This window comes from Tympanuchus pallidicinctus, unplaced genomic scaffold (genome assembly GCF_026119805.1).
Source record: "Tympanuchus pallidicinctus isolate F22 unplaced genomic scaffold, pur_lepc_1.0 scaffold15, whole genome shotgun sequence".
In the NCBI taxonomy this organism is placed as follows: Eukaryota; Metazoa; Chordata; class Aves; order Galliformes; family Phasianidae; genus Tympanuchus; species Tympanuchus pallidicinctus.
The window spans coordinates 2248754-2269025 of record NW_026294669.1 but is presented as its reverse complement, the minus strand read 5'-3'; the positions used below and the strand labels follow the sequence as shown (position 1 = coordinate 2269025).

General features: G+C 38.1%; 1 protein-coding gene across 14 annotated transcripts in view; it reads left to right on the top strand.

Moving 5' to 3' along the window:
• Positions 1–20272, top strand: part of MBD5 (methyl-CpG binding domain protein 5) — a 129815-nt gene that overhangs the window by 66380 nt on the left and 43163 nt on the right. For 13 of the 14 annotated variants that reach the window (XR_008204818.1, XR_008204817.1, XM_052675746.1 and 10 more), the window contains 3 exons: positions 2870–3008; positions 6802–6993; positions 11101–11158. The gene's annotated coding sequence lies outside the window, so the exon portion shown is untranslated. The remainder of the gene's footprint in view (positions 1–2869; positions 3009–6801; positions 6994–11100; positions 11159–20272) is intronic. The other variant, XM_052675743.1, reaches the window with a different exon arrangement.

Here is a 20272-nt window from a genome sequence, read left to right as displayed (position 1 = left end):
CCGTCCCAGAAAAGCACCCCGTTAGTTTTTGTTAGTTTGTTAGTATTTGTTAGTTTGCCATAGCAATGGCAGTGTGAAGTTCTTGGTATTTTCTTTCTTTTTTATCTTTAACACCTATTCAAAGACAACAAGTGGAGGAAAGGCAGATTGGTATTATTCAGAACTAGAATTTGGATCTCATCTCAGTTCTCATCAGTTTCACGGCTATCTCTGTATCAAATTAAAGATCAGTGAAGGAGAAAAGTAGATTACATTTCCATTGTGAGTTAGGAAGTAGAAATGTGATTACAACAGGTACGCAAAGTAGCTAATGGCAATAAATCACAAGCAGATGAATGAAAATATTTTTTAAATATACCACTTGATTCTCAGATGTTTTCGGAAAACCAAAATGAATTGGAATGCGTGATTATTTGAGAGAACTTACAGCTTTCGTATCTTTCAAGCCCAAAGCTCGAGTGTTAACTTCATCAAAATACCAAGAGGAAGGAGGCAGAAAACATATTACAGTTTAATGTACAAAACACGGGCAAATGCTTGCCATAGCAACCAGCAGTTAGGTGAGATGAGTGCTGTGGCACATGGGCCTGCGCTCTGCTTACCTCTTTATTACCCAAGGTTGTACATAGGAGTGATTTTCTTTATGGTGGGAAACTGATCTATTTGTCAATTTGATTGTTTTCGTTCTGTTTTGAAATTGCTGGGTGAAGGCTGTCTGTATGCTGTTTCTGAATAGTAGCATGCACCTTTCCTGTCAAAACCAAGGCTTTTTATAAGTAAAAGCATTTTCGTTTTTGTGAGATTTGTTATTAGTAGTTGTCACTTTCTTTATGAAAGTATGAGAGTTGTAGGATTTACAGGATGGAGATTTGATAAATTGATGTCTCTGATTTCCTCTGCTTTCAAATTAAAAATCCATTCCTTCTTTTTTCTTTTGGTGACAAAAAAAAAAAAAAAGACAGTATCCCTTCTTACATCTTTTCTGTTCAAAGCTACATCCACTCCAGTGACACCATTGCCAAACCTGTGAAAAATGTTAGTATGTTAGCCTTGCAGCTATGTATCACATACGTAAAACAAATATGTTGGTATGTTAGCCTTATAGCTATGCATCACAGAAGTAAAACAAATGTGTTAGTATGTTAGCCTTAGTGCTGTGGCTAATTTCTAAATGAGCTTCTCTAAGGGATCTGCCTTTTTTTGCCGTGCTCCTTTGAGCTCTAACATAATTCACACAGTGGTGGGGGGCACTTAACATGCATTTCTGATGTTACATTAGGATAGGCAGCTTCAGCCAATACAGAAGAGTAGCACACTTGTAAAAGGCATGCATTTGAGCAAAGGTTCTCTCAGAAGTTCAGATATTTATTTCTGATTTTGTTAGGACATCTGCTGTGTTTTAACTTGGCTTTAACCAAATACCTGGGAAATATTAGGTAATACATAGGAATTCTAGTCAGAAAAACAAGGTTCCACATTTCCAACACCTTTATGCTGACTTTTATCAGGTACTCAGAAGGGGTTTTTAGACGTACCCACTCATCAGTATCACAACAGTTATATTCTAAATTTAATTCTAAATTGTTTTGAATGCGAGACAGCTAAATATTGCTTTTATTTAAACAATTAAATAAAATACCAAAGTCCTCCTATGAAAACCAGGGGAGAAGACATTTCCAATAGCGTGGTGTTTTAAAGCAAGGAGGTGAGGAAGGAGCCCTGCAGAGCTCCAGGCAGAAGCAGGCCCTGCTCTTCCCTGCTGCGCCGCTCCAGCACCCGCGTGCCGCCAGCCACAGAGATTAGGGCACCAATGTAGGTTAAGACTAATCCGACAAATACACAAATCGGCTCCCTTATCTGATTCTCTGGAGCCACGTTAGTGGAGGAGAGGAAGCAGCTTGGGGCTGCAGTGTGTGCTCCACAGCCTTCCATAAAGCAGAGGTGAGGAAGCGCACTGCCTCCTCCCAGCTCGCAGGCTTTCGGCAGGGTTCCAAGTCTACCCTGGGGCAACTTGAAGGTCCTGTGGCCCCTGCTGTTTGTCCAGGTGTAATCACATGCGTGGAGATTTTCAGTGGCTGTTGATGTTGCATAATGAAGTACAAGGCCCTGGTTTGACTCAGCTTGTGGTTGAACCTTCCCGCCAATATCCCACTGTGTGATGGCAGCAGAGGGGCGTTTGGACCAGGTGGCGTCCGACATGGAAGTGTGTATGGAGCAAAGGAGTGCCTTTGAATTCCTCTGTGTGGAAACATGGCACCCATTGACATTCACTGATGCTTTGAACATTTATGGAGACCAAGCAGTGGGTGTGAGCACTGTGAGGGGGACATTTCAGCAGTGGTGGCAGCAGCAGTGGGTCACCTCGCCTGCTGCAGATTTTTGCAAGGACACACAGGCTCCCAGGTTTGAAGGCCCACGAGGGTTATGGAGTTCTTCTCCAGAACACTTAATATAAAAGTCCCCTTATCCATTCTGGAGGCTGTATTTCTATCACTTCAAATTCTGTGCAAATGTGTAGCAAGAGGATATAGTCAGAGTCCATTCTACCCTTGGACACAGGGTTTTCTGTTTATGGTCATCAAAAATAGAGGTCCTTCTAGAGGGCAGTTAAGAATACAGGTGTATTTGGGACCAGATTACACTCATTTATTTTACATCACACTTTGAACTCTACCTCTCCTCACTGACTGCTGAGACAGCCTTGATAAACCAACCAGTTCTTTTCAGTGTTTGCTTTTGAGACTGTTCCCATGGTTTTTGTGTAGTGAAGCAGTCTTTCGGAGAAGCCATGCAGCCTGCATTAAGTACAGGTATCGATACTTTGTCTTTCTGCAAATCGTGTTTTATTAAAACATGTTTTTTATTGTAGGAAGAAGAGGCTAAAATCAAAACATAACAGACAGGAAAATATAAAGACTAGAAGAAACAGCACTTCACTTTTTCTTTCTAAAAATTCAGAGAACCACCAAAATCTGGTGGATTACCTCCACCGATCTTCTGGATTTGAGGTGAGTGGATTTCCTCATTCCCACCATTTCTCCTCATGCCATATCTATGGAAAAATTATTGAAAATAAAACGGTATCAGGCTGGATGCTTGTAATCAAGTCTCTGAACTTCTGCCAGTTTTTTCCAGCATGCAGCCCATGCCTGTGACACTTTTGGAGGAGCATTTCTCAATTCTGCCACAGGGTAAATGGAAAGAATATATGAGAGTATGAGAAACAGCCAATGAACAAGCAGATTGCTGTAGAAGATGTGTAGATAAAACAGACCTTAGAAAATGAAAGGGAACTGGCAGAGTGCCTCTTTTTTTCTGTACGCATTTGTGACAGCACACAGCTGAAAAGTTCCTGAATTTGTTTCTTTTACTGGAAGATCATTGGCATTTTTATTTAGTTTTATAAAAAGTAGAGTCTCTTTAATTTTAGATGCATCAAATGCCATAGTTGTAAGAATACTGTATGTATCTTGGGAGATTAGATGGGGACAGGATTTCTTTTACTCTGTTATCGCAGACTTGTTATGTAAATAGAAAGCTCACAAGCAAATGAGAAAGCACATTCACTGAAAAAAACCAGATGGCTTTTACCCAGAAAAACATCCACTGTCAGATTCTAGCAACTTGGTGAGAACTTGCTGGAAAAGTTATTGTTATGGATATGCATGCAATAGGAAAATAAACATAGTGAAATCACTATGAGTGCCCTATACTTATCTCTGAATGATAAAAATAAACCGGTCTTTTTGTGCGTGGTGCAGTGCTGGCTATTTAATAAAGACTAGGATAGTCTGTGCAACCACTCTTACATTAAATAGCAGATGTTCAGAAGTGTGATTTTTATAATGTCAAGTATCCATTCTTTTAATTAAAAAAAAAAAAAAACCTTCACACAACTTTTTTACAAATAATTATTTTAATATTTCATCATAGAATCACCAAGGTTGGAAAAGATCTTGGAATCATCAAGTCCAGTCAGTCTTGAGACCTGGTAGATCCTAGTAGGCAAAGAAGGATTGAGAGGCAGGATAAAAGGAGAGTGAGAACAAGACTTTCAGGAGGGGAAAAGCAATATGGAGCCTATTGAATTAGCCACAGAAATTCTCTTGAGTCACCGTGTAAAACTCTTTTGAGGGTCATATAAGACACTGGCAGCATGTGCTGAGTGTGATGCTATTACTTGGATGCTTGTAGGTTTGTAAATGGAATATGTACAGTAAAGGTAATTTTTTTCCCAGCAGAAAGTTTAATTACATCTTTGCTTACACGTTTCCATTTCTGTATGTTCAGTACAGACAACTCTTATAATTAATGTATCGTTACTATTTTATTTAGAAGCTATAAGTTAAAAGCTAGGTTCTTTATTTGAATTCATTTTAGTAATGCTTTTTTTGTCAAATTCTTGAGGCCTTTACTAGAGCATTCTTTTACTGATGCTGCTTAAATCTTCAGTATTGTCCACGTGACCTAGTTATTTTAAGCCCTGGTATGACATAGCTTTCATTGTTGGGCTGTTTCATCCATCTATTGAAATTGTTTCCAGTAAATCAGTTTTATATTGTTTGCTGTGCTTTTGCTTTAGGAAAGCCTTTACAAAAATCTCTCTTACCGATACCTTTCAATGTGATTAAACGTTAATTAGTAATTCTATCTGAAGAATATTAAATGCACAGTAAAAACTATGTAATCTAAAATACATTTGTCTGCAAACTGTTTAACAAATAGTTATGTCGTATTTCTGTTTGCTTTGTCACTGTAAAAATTAGCTGCTCTGAAGTCACAGATTCTTAAAGCATTCATCTATATTTTTATGAATAACAAGTAAAAACGTTCCTTTAAAAAATAATCATGCAGCTTATATAGAGTGGATTACATACAGAGGAAACATTAAACGTTTGTCATTTCTGCAATAGGAGAAGAAATTCTTATGTTTTAAGTGTGCCATTTACATGTCAGATTTTAGGACTCAGAATTTCTGAGTGATTTCTAAAGCATTGACAATCAGGTTCTCAATAAGCTAAAACCAGCAGCTCAGGCCCATTGCTTGGAATCTGATAATACAAGTCTTGGGAGAAAGTTCAGTGCCTTCCCATCTCCACTGGATGTACCTGGATGTCTGTACCATGACATCCTTCTCCTTAGCATTATGTCCAATTTTTCACTTAATCCAATGCAGTGTATTTCAGTGGAATGTAATCAGCATTTAGACCTCCTGCCTTTATAAAGTCACATGGTTCTGTTGGGATTGTTGTAAGCTGTTCCAGTGAATGGGAAGAGAAGTTTTTAACAATAATAGCATAATTATTTCTTTATTATTATTTAATTTTCATTTTAATCATTTTAATAATATATAGGGACTGGATAATCTGGAAACGAGTAACTGCTGTCAGTCACTTTCTCTCTAAATAGTTTTCTTTCTAAACAGAGTCTGGAAGGCTCTACTGGGCTGCTGAATTCAGTGCAAAAAGGCAGATTCATTGTTACAGGATGTCATGCCCCAACTTTGCTCTGAAATTAGGTGCCAATCAACTATCAGCTGATACTAAAATTACAACTACTAATAAAGTCAGCAGAAGTTAAAGACCAGCTCATCACCAAGAAAGCAAAAAGGATTTCCTTACAAACTTAAATATTTTAAGAATCACAGTAAATGCTGTGGTATGTGCTACCAGTGTACTTCCTGGCACTTAACTCCTTATACCCAATTCACATCACTTACCTGAAATTTTTGTTATTTGTTTATACTATTTGTATAATGCTGTAATGTAAGAGGAAAAGGTTTGTAACGACAACAAAGACCTTGACTGAATGACAGATGTCTTTAAGAGGAGTCCCAAATAAGTGATCTATAAACCAGAGCAAATTCTTCAGGCTTTCTGTAGGACACAGAAATTGTTGATTGGTTGTGTTGCATCCACTTCAATGAAAGATTTGTTCATAACATGGGGAATTGCCTATAAATCTGAATTTGTTAAAGGCATATTACTGGTTTCTAGCTGTGCTCTCTTACTGAGACCTCAGGCTTTGAGGTACAATGCTGTAAAGGCCAACATCAACTCTTTTAGCTATGTCTTTAACCTAATGAGCTCCAATCCATTTCACTTCTAAAAGAACTAATTAGTTGACTTAAAGTCCTGCAAAGGTTGTTAACTCCTTTCAGTGTCAGAGAAATTGGAGCTGTCGTGCTCGAGTGGAGGGTTACAGATACGTGGTGCTGTTGTTTCCAAAGGAAATGGCTCAAGAGAAGCTCAGTGCTTTTGTTTTCGATAGGCAAATTTTGCTGTGATAACACAAGCTCTTACAGCTGGAGCTTCACCTGTCTCTGTGTACGTCTGCAGTAGCTCATACACAGTACTGACAGGGCCTTTACATAGCTAAGGTTTTAGAAGAGAGAGACTGCTGCTGTGTTTGTGTATGTTTTTATCATGTAGTATTAGCTGTGGTATTTAATTCTCTAAAGCCTAACTTCTAGCCTTACTATTTAAAGGCTATTAGCATGTGTCAGGACAGCTACAGTTATCTGAAGACATGAAGTTTGTATTATACAGTTTCACACTGGTTCTATCGTTATAAAAATCTTCAGCTGATTTTTCTAGAAATCTGCCCATTCCTGTGGACAGTGAACCATCATAATTTATTAAAAGCTATCTGTTTCTTATCAGAGCCATCCTCGCCTTCCTTAACAGCAAATATTATCTCAACTTTTGCTACAAAGTCATTGGGTAAGGCTTAGGAGGCAATCAAGAGAAACGAAATAAAAACATCAGTGTTTTAGTTTAAATAATTCTACTGTTTCAATAGATGTAACCTGGCGTGCAAGAGTTCCTCACATGAGGGGTGCAGTAAGGCAAGGAGCCAGCCTCAATGGACATAGCCCATTATCGAGATCTCAACAGGAGAATAGCTAAAGCAAATCTCCAAGTGCATCAAGAATTCTAAGAAGACTAAATATCCCCAAGGTAACTAGAAGCAAGACCATGAGGAGTAATGTAGGTGAGTATTCAAAAGTGAATCAGTGCCTTTCTTAAGCCAGAATTTGGCAATTTATATCTTTATATGAGGTAAACAGTGCACTGATACATGGACCTTTTTGGTAACAGAACAAAGAAGAAAGCATTCTTGACCTAGATTTAACAGATTTTCTTGAAACAGTGTACAATGTACCGTGTTCTAAAGGTATGAAAAGTATCATTTTGTGGCAGCATGATTCATATGGAGTGTTAGTCATGATTGGTAGGAATATATTTTGGTATAATTAAACAATAGAAATCCATTTGTCTGTATCAGAAAATACATGGCAGTTCTTGACCTACATGATACAGTAGTGGCAGAGCACAGCTGCCTTGCCCTGAGATAAAGGCAGAACTTTAAAGTGCAAAGCATTTGCTCTTATACATTTTCATAATCAAAATATAAGGTTATACCATGTCAACAACCAGCAGATGGAGAAAAAAAATGTCCTAGAAGCTCAAAGAACACAGTAGGAAACTGAGCTATAAATACCAGGCTAATTCCATAGCTTTAAGATTTCTCCAAAGCTTTTTTAAATCCCTCCAGAAAAGACTGAAGAGATCCCTAATCTGAAGTGCCCCACTTGAGGAAATACGTACATTTTTCTTTTTAAATAAAATTATGTTAATCTACAACAGATTGTTTGGTCATCTCAATGAGTCAGTGTAGTATCTGTACCATATCCGTTGCTTCAAAATAAGATTCTTAAACACACCAGTACATTTTCATTCTTATCAGTGAGTTCTTCTTCAGAGAAAATATAGAATTCTGTCTGATCACCTCTGAACCGATACATGCAGCATCCCACAGAATACCTGATGACCAGAACTCATTTTGAATCTCTGTTTTTTAGAGAGCTATCCCTTTCAGTTGAGAGATGTAGCAGAAGACCGTTCTTCTTTGATCAGATTTTGTGAAAATTTGGAGGACCTATTCGTATCTTTTTCCCATGTATTTGCAAACTGTGCCTATGGAATAGAACATTCTAGCTATGTTCAGAAATGTTTGTTTTTCCGGCTTATGTGCTTAACACTGTAAATTCCTGAAAGCAGATGTTCAGATTTCCAGGGATATTTCCTAGGATACATCACTAGGTACTGAGCCCCACTTTGACTTTCTGCCACTGAGGTGATCTGATGCAGCTCTGATTGTCCAGAGCTTTGTTAACTTCACATTTATGCATCCTCCGAGGTTTGAAACCCTTCTCTGGACCATTGCCAGCAGTTTGTGGAGTCATCCTCCATATGAAAGTTTTTGGTTTTTTTTCCATACGTTTATTCAGAATTTTCCGTGTCGCATCTGAGTTTGTTGTGCTTCACCTGTATAAGAGGAAAATGATTGAAGTGCTTGAAAAATAACAAAGATCACAAATAGTCATTTCTCAAGTGCTGAGAGTTTTTACAAACATCAGTGTCTTTTGTCAGATCCTGCAAGTATTCGCTGCCAGTGAGACCTTAGAATGTATTTTGCTGTACTGAACATGGTCTTTTATGGGAAGTTCTTATTAGTAGGAAGATGAGAAAGCAGAGCAACAAACTAGTGGCAGATTGAAAAAGCAGCACTTTTAAAGAGCAGCAGGAAGAATGAGGTTTGTTTGTGGCAGGGGAAAAAAGAGAACGCTGTAGGATGGGCATAAAACTTTAAAAAGATTAGAATTTTATCAAAAGCAATGGTAGTGGTTGCTCTGCAGATTGGAAAGAGGAAAGAGCAAGGAGAAAAGGCAAGTTTAAATTGCACCAAGGATTAAGAGAAAGTCCAACTTAGAGAACTTTTTTTTGTTACTAATAATCTTCTTCAAGGTAAATAATTTAAGGTATATGGTGTTTACACGATTTCCTTACAGCACTTTTAAGAAAAATAAATAACCTTTTTTTTGTAAATAAAATGCTTTGAGTGCTTTGGAATGTCCACATTTAAAATGAAGTGAGAAATTCAGGTTCAGCAGCACTGGGAAGTTTGCCTTTCATTGCCTTAAATTCGCACTTCCATTGAGATAGCATGGCAAAGTGTAACGTAAGAACTAAACACTTCTTTTTTTAAATGCAGGGAGATACCTGTAGGTTGAAAATCACATTTTTTAGATTTTTCTGCCAAGAATCCAGAGTTGATGACACCGATAGCTTTGTTTGTGGGGGTTTTTGACGGAATATGTTTGTGTTACTGATGGAATTTCTTTTAATGAAGCTTTAAATTAGAGCTGACTGAAGGATTCTTCGCCGGTATGCTTTCCAGTAGCTCAGTTTTTGGAGAATGGTACCAGAGTTTGTTTGATACCTGTTAGGTACTTACCTTTACCTTCTCCATTTCCTGGGACTCGTATCATTGTTCAAGAATAAAGATCTGTTTGAGTTTTGAGTTAGGATCTAGCACGGTATGTTTTCCTCTGTTTGGGATGAAATTGTGCATTTTCTAGATTCTTCTCTTTTATGGCTAGTTCTTAAACTCCAGGTGGTGTGATGCCTCCTTGTAGGGATGCATGGTTTTAAATTCTGGCTGCCTGTGGTCCTTTACCCTCGTTTTTGTTTGCTCTGCTTTGATGAGCTGGTGCAATACTCTTGTCAGGCTTGAATGTGATTCACCCTTTTGTTCAGTTCTTTCTGAGGAGACCCAAACCTTTTTATGTCTGGCTTAGGGTTTGTGCAGTTTACTGCACGTGTAGTAAAGTCATGTTTTGTAGTGCACCAAGCAAGCAAAGCTATGGGCTGCTGGCAGAGCTCTGTGTTAAACCCAGTGCTGTCATGACGATATGCAACAGCAGGGCTTTCAGAGTAGTTGGGACCTGGTGTGAGTAATCATGCTCCCCAGGAAGTCTTTGAGGTCCTTTTCAGTCCTAAAACATACCCTACGTTTTTAAGGAGGGAGGAAGAAGGTGCTTAAAGATACAGAAATCCTTTTACGTGAAGTTCGTTTGATAGCCCAACTATCCTTTTCTGTAGGCACACTGTATTGGCTTTTGTTGGTAGAAGTCCACATTAGCAAAATTTTACCCTTGTCAAGGTCCCACGGAAGGAAGAGTTGAAAGGGGAGAAGCAGTGGCAAAAGAATTGGGCTCTGGAAGTCTTGAAGTCTGTTGTGCAGAGCGGTGCTTAAGGCACTTAGTGACAGTGCCCAGACTCTTGGCTTAGACTGCAGGTTGCTGGCATCAAAACTCCACATTCCTCATCTCTGAGTCTGAAGTTACTCATGCTTCTTTTCCTAAAATTGTGCTTCTGCAAACATACACAGAGAATTTATTTATAAAGTATTTAAAATCTTTAATCCTAAATATGATGTTTTAAATCCTAATTTCAAAATTTTAAATTTTGGAGGTGTGAATGACAAAAATACTTCCAAGGAAAGAGTTTCACAACCTGTGTACTGTGGTGGAGAACAGAAAGCTTTTTATTATCACTGGAAGTAAGCGTTTCATTTTCTAAGAGCCAGACTGTAATCTTCACAGTTAATGGGAGAGTGTAATTTATGCTTACTAAGGTGTCAGTGTGAATACGTCTGAAAATTGCTAGGTAAAATTTCAACCAAAAAATATACAGACATGAACATTTATGTACTTTGCTCATCTTATCGGGCTAAATATACCTTGCCATTCTTGACTGCAAATCTCCAGGCACAGGGATGGTGAGTTGATGAGTCAGAATCCCTAACGAAGCAGCCTGGCGAGGGCAGGGAGGGTTGATGTTGTTCTCACCTCTCTCTGGGGCAGGAAGAAGGGGGAGGAGGTTTTTGGCTTAAGAAACACAAAATCTTACCCAAAACGAACAGCACGTGTACAGCTGAGGACTGTATTGCATTGTTTACAGAATAAACTTTAATAGAACATATTTTCTAAAAGTTGTGCCTTAACATTTTTTTAAAGACTAGATTATCTTTTCTATGCAATGTTTTTTGGAAATGAACTGTGAGCAAAACATGAAGAGGAAGCACGTATTTGTTTCAGAGGAAAAACAGTATTCAAAGCAACCTCTCCATTTAGATGTTCGTCAATATGAAGGAATAATTAAGAATCACTTAATGTTGAAATTGTAGCATTCAGGAGGACCATTTTGCTTACTATTGCTTATATTCTCTTTCAACTGGATCTTTGTTTTTCAGCTTGGAATGAACGTGATGATAATATCCACCTTAAATCTAATGCTTAACGAGGAAAAAGGTCAGGCTCTTTTTTTTCTTTTTTTCTTTTCTTTTAATTTGGTGTCCTACAGTTTATTAATATACTAAAAACATACTTACAAATTGTGTTACTTACTGAATATTTTTTATAGAACAAGCCAGATAGAAAGTTTTAATGTGAGGATGAAGAAGAGTGTTTTTCAGTTCAGTGGTATATGCATGAAGCAGTTGACTCGGATCAGTGCGTGTGAGAGAATGGAGCTGTATAAGGAAAGATCATGTATACAAATCTTCACAGAGATTTCACTTTAGAATGGTTAAACCTACAATTAAGGGACCTCTTGTATGTCCATAAAGAAATATTTGTCACAATTTTTGTGGAGTAAAAGCACTGAACAGGAGTAGAATCACCCACTTGTTTTTTGGTAAATATTCTTCAACTTCTGAGGGCAGTTTCAGAAATCAGAGGAATCCTTTTAACACTGTCTGTCTCATAAATAAAACGGTGGGGGCAAATTCTCAAAATACCCTTTCAGTTAGTGTGTCATTGAAAGGCAGTGAGTAATAATGCATTAATGCTAGAAAGAGAATCATGCATCAAATAGCATGGCTTGGTAGCACAGCAAATTTTAGAGAGGCAGCCTAAGCTTTCAAACAATTGCATTGATGCTCGATACTTCTGGAGTTTGTATTAAGATGCAGGAATAGCTAATTTTTATGAGGGTTTTTTGTTTGTTTGTTTTCAAATTCAGAGGTTTTTTTCATGTGGGAAATCACTGAGCAGAAATGCAGAATTCAGTAAACAATTCAGAAAATGGTATTTGGATAAAAAGTTCCATGTGTCTAAAAATAGTGCAGTCCTGTGACTTTGGCACAGAAGGCATAATTTACAGGTTTAATTTGCAATCCTGCTACGTTTCTGACATTCTCTTGCACAGAAATTCAGTCTGAATTATTCAGATGATTTAAATATTGCTGTGTCCTGAACTTCAGGTGCCCAACACAAAGGAAGTTTATCTGGTTTATTCGCCGTCTGCATTTACAATACGGGAGTGAGATTCTCGTTTTTGCCTTTTCTTTCTTTCTGTTTCCACATCACATTGCACAGCTAATGGAGATTGGAGCTAATCTGAGTAATTGTTATGACAGGAGATCAAAGCCTTTCACTGTATTTCCAGCAAACTGATTTTTCCATTTTTTTGACCATATATATATAAAAATCAAACTGAATTCTCACGTTCAGGTTTTCAAATGATTACTTTTAAATATTCTCTCTTTAGAAAATTAACTTTTTTTTTCCCATGGATAACTGTTTCTCTAGCAACCAGTCAATAACATAGCAATGCTGTTAACAAGCACTAAACATTGACAGTAGTTATTTCCTATTTATTTTCTTAATTTCTTTATCAGGTAACATAAGAACGTTCTGCATCAAATGGTCCTGAAGTGCATATAATCTCCATTATGAAAACTGTGACAGAATTGCATTTAAGAACTCCAGATTGTATTTAATCCCAAAACATGGGCATTAAAAGAACCAAATTATTCTTTGTTGATGCTCTCCGATCTTCTTTTAAAGTGATTTTAACTTTGGCCAGAAGCTCAACAATACCTGGAGCTCTGTTATTTGATAGGTCTTGGGAGGTCTGACTTCTCTCTCGTAGGCGCATTTTGCAATCAGCTTTCTTTCTTTCGTTTGGGTCTTTATGTTAAATGTCCATTTTAGATTCTTCTGGAGCTTGATGGTTTCGTAGGGAGCCAGCAGGACGTCAGCCGCTGTAGAAAATGAGTTACAACCATGAACAATACCTGAAGCCACAGAGAATTAATGCCTTGTCTTAAAGCTAACGATTCGTCTTTGTTCCAAAATGATACAGAAAACTGGTGAAGAATTTCACTGGCAAAATCAAAATTGTGACTTTTCTGCAGCAAAATCGAGTTTGGGGGCAGATTTTCTCATCCAGCAAGGCCTAAAGGCCAAAACCAAAATGACCATCACAGCTGTAAAACTGCTGCATTGAGTTGTGTGGGATGGTGTAATTTCTCTTCACATTCAGGAAGGCTGAGTCCTTTACAATCCTCGTTAGGAGCATCCCTCCTCTTTTTCGCTATACTTGATTTGCTGCCTTGTTTCAGAATATAAAAAGTAACCAGTTTGCATAGGGTTGATGGAGCTTTGTATGTTGAAACACCACCAATGAGAAATAAATGCATCAAAGGCTTTCGGTCATTAAAAATCAAAACATAATTAAGAAAACAAACAAACATTGAGCCTGGATTTGTACTGAAGATGGACATGCTTTTCATTAGTTCCTCTTCAGATGACAAAATGGATTGCTGGAATAATACTTCTTTACATTTCATTATTAGCATATAAGATAGTAATATTCTGCTCCATTATATACCCTAAGATTTTGTTGATAGTGCTAATATTCTTCTCTACAGAATAACTTGGTTCTTCTGTAGCCTACGTTCATACCCAATGTTAGTTTCAAATTTAAAAATAGAAAACTTTGAATGTTTACATTATTTTGGCTCATAAGAAGGCCTATCACATACACACAGTTTTGACCTATTTTGCTTGCAAAGAAAGAAATTAATGTGGTGGAAGGCCTGAAAGCATGCTGAGTGCTGGGTCTTTGGTCTCTACCAAGTGATCGCTGTTACTGAGCAGACAGAGCTGAGATTTAAAAAGAAAAATAATTATTCCCAGCATCTTTTTTGACTGTCGTGTAGCTCAGTTTTGTTTTTTACCAAAGTGCTTTCAGAGCTGCTGTCTGTATGTGTCCATGCACATGTGTGCTTCCAAAGGTAGTCATCTGTTCTTGAAAAGGATGTGCTTTCTCTCTGCTTTCACTGGAAGTGAAAACCTCAATTGCTATGATAACACAGTTAAACCTCAGCAATGGAGGATGTGTCACAGCTCAATCAGCTGCATTTTACCTGTCCTGTAAGCACAGGCAGGAAGTGTATCTGATGCAAGGATTACAGCTTGTGATCAGTTAACAGCATGCTGGTGCAAAAGTAAGAGGTTTGTATCATATGCTCTTAGTGATAACTAGAATCCATGAGTGTGAGTCAGGCTCTTTTCCCCATCTAGCCATGATACAGCTAAAGATTGTTTTATTACTGTGGATTCCTAGATAGCAGGCCTGAAAGGACTGCTTTGATCATCCAGCCTGGCAGTAAAGGCAACCACATGCAACAGGGTTGTGTCCTTCTGCATGTGGAATGCAAGTGCCCTAGCTGGGGCAAGGCCAGCTCATTAACTGAGGATGCAGAGACAAGTGCATGGCCTGGGCTCTGGGAGTTGTTTGCTAATTAATAGCAAATTCTCCCAAATAGCTGTCCTCCTCTAGGGTGGTTAAATTGTTGGGGTCTTCCAATCTTAGAAAAACTGCTGCATCAAAGCCAGTATAAATTAGGATTACAAGCCTCCTACATAATAAAACTACCCTTCATAAATTCAAAATACTGTTGCACCAAAGGTACTTGGATGGTATAAACTGATTTGGTACTAGGACGATTTTAATTACATAATTTTAGTAAGATCATTCTGTTCAGAACATTTTTTCAGGTTGTTGAAATGGATCTCTTTATTTACAAGTAGGATGAAGATGTCTTTCTCAAGCCAGAAGCCAGAATCTATCATATATACAGTAGTGTTGTACTGCAAGATACCAGTACAGACAGATAAGTTTGAAGGAAAAAGATTTCCTTTATACATTGGTAGGTTGTAGTAGATTGTTGAGTCACTCACGTAAAAAGTCGAGTTTCATAAGGCATTCAATTCTAATTAGTAAGAGAAAGCTTCTTTTCAAAATGTAAAAACATTCCCAAAAAGCAGCGCAACATTTCTAATTAGGTGACATGGGAGAATCCCAGCCAACTCCTGTGATAGACAAACTAATAATTAGCAAATAATAACTAAATAAAACCTTATTTTAACTCTCTGTAGTTTGAAAACAATCCTTTGAAAGAAGCTAAACATTCCTTTTAGTTCTTAAAATCAGTCCAGGGGATCTGAGTGCATTTCCATTTCCAAATGTCTTGCAGGTTTTTCTGTGATAGAAGGAAAGGCTGGGAAGTGAGATTGGTGTTTATATTTATACTGATTTTGTTTTGAGGATATTCTAAGGGTTTGCAAAACGTTATGCCCAAAATCTGTCACCGTCCCATAAGCAAGCATCCAGAGGCAGTCATTTCTGAGGGATCTGTAAGTAGCCTTTCCCTGTAATGCCTGGAATTGTTTAGCATATTTAAAGGGTCATTTAAGAAAAAACTTATAGAGCATCTTTGCAGTATTAGACTGTCAAAATTTGATTTACTGGTTTTATATCCACTTATTAATAAAGGAATGGCTGTATTGGTATTCATATCATATGTGATGGATCTGAATCCAGTCTATTAGTATCTAATTTAATTTTCTTTAACCTTGTACCAAGTTTTCTGTATTGCCTCAAAAACTGTTAAACATTTTCAGCTGAGTGTGCAATGAGGCTTCCAAAATGCAGCATCCAAAAAAGTGAGACAGATGCATTAAAAATGGAAAACATACTTTCAGTATGTGAAAGTTATGGGGGAACTTTTCATGGGGGGGAGATATTTGAGGGATTGGATTGAGGAAACAATTTGGTGTCATTTTACATAGTTCTTCAGTGAAATATTTTTAAGCATATTATAATGAAAGTGGACTGCAAAACAAATCTGAAAGGCATGTCTTGGCACACAGAAAAAAGGATTAATTGATTTAGATGTGGAAAGTTGTGTTCCTCGTGGTAAGATAACATGAGTTGTCTGGAGTTATTACGAGATTACAGAAAAGAGGTATTTGTTACATGGGTTGATGAAAATCAGCCCTTTGGGTAGAATCCAGTGTCCAGAGCGTTTTGATTCTGCTCCAAAATCCAAATGCGTTCTAAACCAATCTGAAGTACTTTGGTTAGAGTACTCAGATACTGAAAAGCAAAACAGTGCATCAAAGGAGACCGTTTTTCAGCAGTTGGAAGACTCTGGTCTGGTCAGAAGCGTAAAGGGTTGGGTTGCCAAAGGGATGCTCTGTTTGGCAGAGCGTTGCTGGCCACGCTGATCCCTGCTGGGATTATCATGTCTCTTTTCAGTGACAGGACTTTGCAAATCCCACAGAGCAGTTCCACTTCCCTCTGGTTGTCCTCTTATGCTTCAGCTTCTTGTCTAGGCTGTCTTAGCATATAAAACGTTTTATAAATCCAGCCCGTGTCAGTGTTAAGGGGAAAAAGAGCCAGACTCAGACTGTATTAAGCGAGTCTTAACCTCTTTTTCACTGCTGTCTTCCTTAGGCTCTGTTTTCTTTGTTTGACTGATAACCAGGTATGGGAAAAATGCAGTGGGTGCCTTTTGTTAAATCAGATGTGGAGAGGATGAACCCATTTGGGAGAAGACTGCAGTGTGCTTAACTTTTCAGTGGTGTTATGCTGTTAAATAAAGCAATTCAGCATATGAGGGCTAGTGAAGAATTTCTCTACCAGAACATTGATGGCAATCTAATATTGTTGCAATTCATGCGTAATAGAAATAGGCGACGCTTACGTTATAGGAGACTGCTCCGGAACTAATGCCTCCTGTGGTACTGTGTTGGCCCACATCAGAATAAGATGTTGGTGGTATGGCAGTAGAGGTTAAACCTTCCCTCCAGTATTTTGTTACGTTTTATTGCTGCGTGACAAGTGGCAGCAGAGGGGCAGGGCAGTCAGACAAAATGGCACCTGCCATGGGAGTGTGTATGAAGCAAAGGTGTGTCGCTGAATTCTTATATGCAGAAAAAATTGTTCCCATAGACGTTCATTGATGCTTGTGGAATGCACATGGAGACCAAACAGTGGATGGTGGTGCAGTGAGGCAGCAGGTGGTGCATTTCAACAATGGCAACAGCAAGATGGAAGATAAACCGCGTTTCAGATGTCAGTGTATGCTTGTCACTCCACGAAATGAATCATGGGATCAAAGAATCACCAAAGTTGGAAACGAGCTCTAAGATCATTCAGTCCAACCATCCACCTGTCATATTTCCCAGTAAGCCTCAGTACGACATCTAAATGTTTCTTGAACATCTCCAGGGACAGTTGATCGGCTTATCATAGAATCAAAGAATCTTAGAATCACAAGGTTGGAAACAACCTATAAGATCATCTAGTCCAGCCATCTCCTCATCACCATTGCCACCACAAGCACTAAATTGTCTGCGTGGATTGGTGGATTACAACCAGGGGACTGTGTATGGAGGTGAACGTTGGCCTCAGTGTATTGGAAATGATGGTGACAGTGTTGGAATATTGCAGAGATTCTGCCAGGTGAGTCCCACACATGCTCACGCAGGCACAGAAAGAATACTGTATGCAAGCTTCTCAGGACCTATGAAACAAGGCTGAAGTTTCCTGGATTGCATCATTACTAGTGACAAGGTGTGGTGTCACCACTAGGAGCCAGAGTCCAAACTGGCAGTCCATGGAGTGGCAACATGTGAATTCCCTATCAGAGAAAAAGTTGAAGATGCAGCCTTCTGTGGGTAAGTTGATACGCACTGCCTTTTGTGATGGGAAATGGGTGATTTCCTGGATTTCCTGGAACAAGGACAAACCATCCACTCTGTTCACTACATGATGACACTGACTAAGCTGAAGGCTCAAACCTCCAGAAATCAAGCCAGAGTAGAAAAGAATCTCTTGCGACACAGGAACACCAGGCCCCACACCAGTTTGAGGACCATTGAGGACATTGTGAGTCTTGGCTGGACTGTCCTACTAGACTGAACTCCCCATTATGTAGTCCAAATTTGGCACCTTCTGACTTCATCTGTTTGGGACAATGAAAGATGGACAGCATGAGCAACATTTTCCTAGCAATAACACCATCCTAGCAGCTGTGAAACTATGGATCACCTCTACTGCTGCAGATTTTCACAAGTGCAACTTGCATGCTCCTGTTCATTGCTGGTAAAAATGCAGAGCTGATGGTGGTGGCTATGTTGAGAAATGGCATTTTGCAGCTGAGAATTTTCTCTATCAAATAGTGTTACTGTGCTCCTTTTATCCATTGTCATTTCCATGGAAATAATTAGGAGGCATTACTTTCAAAGCACGTTTGCTACTTTATTGCCTGCAGTTTGTGCCAATTTGTTCAGAACTGGGAAGCAATCTCACTTTATATATATTTATAAATATATTTATATTTTCATATAAATGCATAAAACCATTCTAGTCACTCTGTTCTACAATTCATTGCATGCAGAAACATCAGCGTATCCTCACAGAGTCCCACTTGCACATGGTAAATTGCAAGTTAGGTCAAACCCTGTAGTGTGAATAGCAGTGTTCTGTTTTCTCCTACGTGTGTTGTTTGAAGTATTTTTGTACCTGGGGAAGAATGGATAATGCACATATGTTCTGATTCAGTTTCACGTTCCACGTCGCTCGGGTGTTTGTGTTAGTTTACATTTTTTAGCCTCTAGTATTTCTCAGGAAAAAGTCATGCCAATAATAAACTTGGATGGAAGGTATATGATAGAAGCAGCCATTGTATTCCAGTCCGTTGCACTGAGGAAAAACGTTTGAATATTCTCCACAGAAGAGACAGCTACATGAATTCTTTTGCTTCTTTTGGTACTGTTTCAAGCTATGTGCAGTACAGAAAAGTGGTTTATCTGATAAGTATTGCGGTGGTGATGGAATGGGATGTTAGCTAATGCAGGGTACTGCAGAACCAGTAGAAATATAGGGTTACTTCAAAGTGTCTCTTGCTGTTTGAGCAAAAAAGAAAGTGATGGCTTTTTTCTTGTAATGGATGCAGTGTAATTGCCCTAAATAGCAACATGAGCCACAGTAAGGCTGTGCAAAGAGATTAGCAATGCTCTCTGCGATATGTGCTTCCAGTATTTTATAGATGTATTTTCTGAGTCAGATTTTACTGTATTAGAGAAAGTTAATTCTCAGTAAGAAACATTATTTACCTATTTTAGCCTTACATGAGACCTGTAATAGATCTGCCAATACACCATTCAATGGTAACGCTGGAAGTTAAAGATAAATTCTGCCTTGCTTTTGATGAAATGTCATCTGTTACCTTCTTAATCTTTCATCTTTAGATTTCAGCCCTTAGCCCAGAGGTATGTGCAGCTGGCTCCTTCCCAGTCCATACTGGTTTTGAAAACATTCTTTTTTATTTAGCATTTTGAAATTTACATTTGTAAGTAGCACATGTAAAGAGAATGTCCTGTGTAAGAGTACTTAGAGTATTTTTGAGGACTGTCTGTCTCTGTAGCCTTCTTCTAGTGGTCTGGAGGGAAGACTGCTCTTACTGGTAAATGTAGATGTAATGTGTTGTTTGTACTGCTGCTGCAGAAACGTAGGATCCTTGGACTTAATGTTCTAGCTCAAAAAGCCTCTCCTTACTAAAATCTTTCAGATCTATACTATACTAACATATACTATGTTTTTTAATGTTAGCATAACACTAGTGTTAGGTGTAAGGCAGAACTGACATACAATTCCAAATAAAGCCCATTAATGTCATTACTACAATAGTCATCAGTGCCATTTTTCTTTTATGTTCTATAGATTTCTCGTATGTACTGTTTACATGAAATATTCCATGTTTGTCTCACCTTAATAAAACTTGTGGTCTTAAAAATGAAGTCACATCTACTTGGAAAACTTCTTTGAAGAACAGCACACTTTGTTTAATCCTGAAATACAGCAACGAAAATCTATTCATAGTATAACATGGGGGGAAGTGACTGTTTACGATATCAGATTGTTTCATGGGAATACTGAGATCAGTACAGAAAAACATGAAGATTCCAAAACTAGATTTGATTAGGAGGATCATAATTGCTGTCATTTTCCTGTTTGTTGTATAAGTGCTTGTTGGGTTTTTTTTAATGAAGTTATTTCAATCTAATCTAAATGTAACATTTTATTGATATTATCAACCCCAGAAGCAGATTCCTTCACATTAAATTTGTTCCATTTTACAAACAATTTTTAAAGGGCATTAATAGAGCTAGTCATCTGTTGATAATTTTGAATAGCAGCATATGTGGAACTCCTTGGTTTAGTGATACATCTCTTAGTTCACCCAAACTGTGCTTTAACTATTCAATAGAAGTTGCATAGTCTTG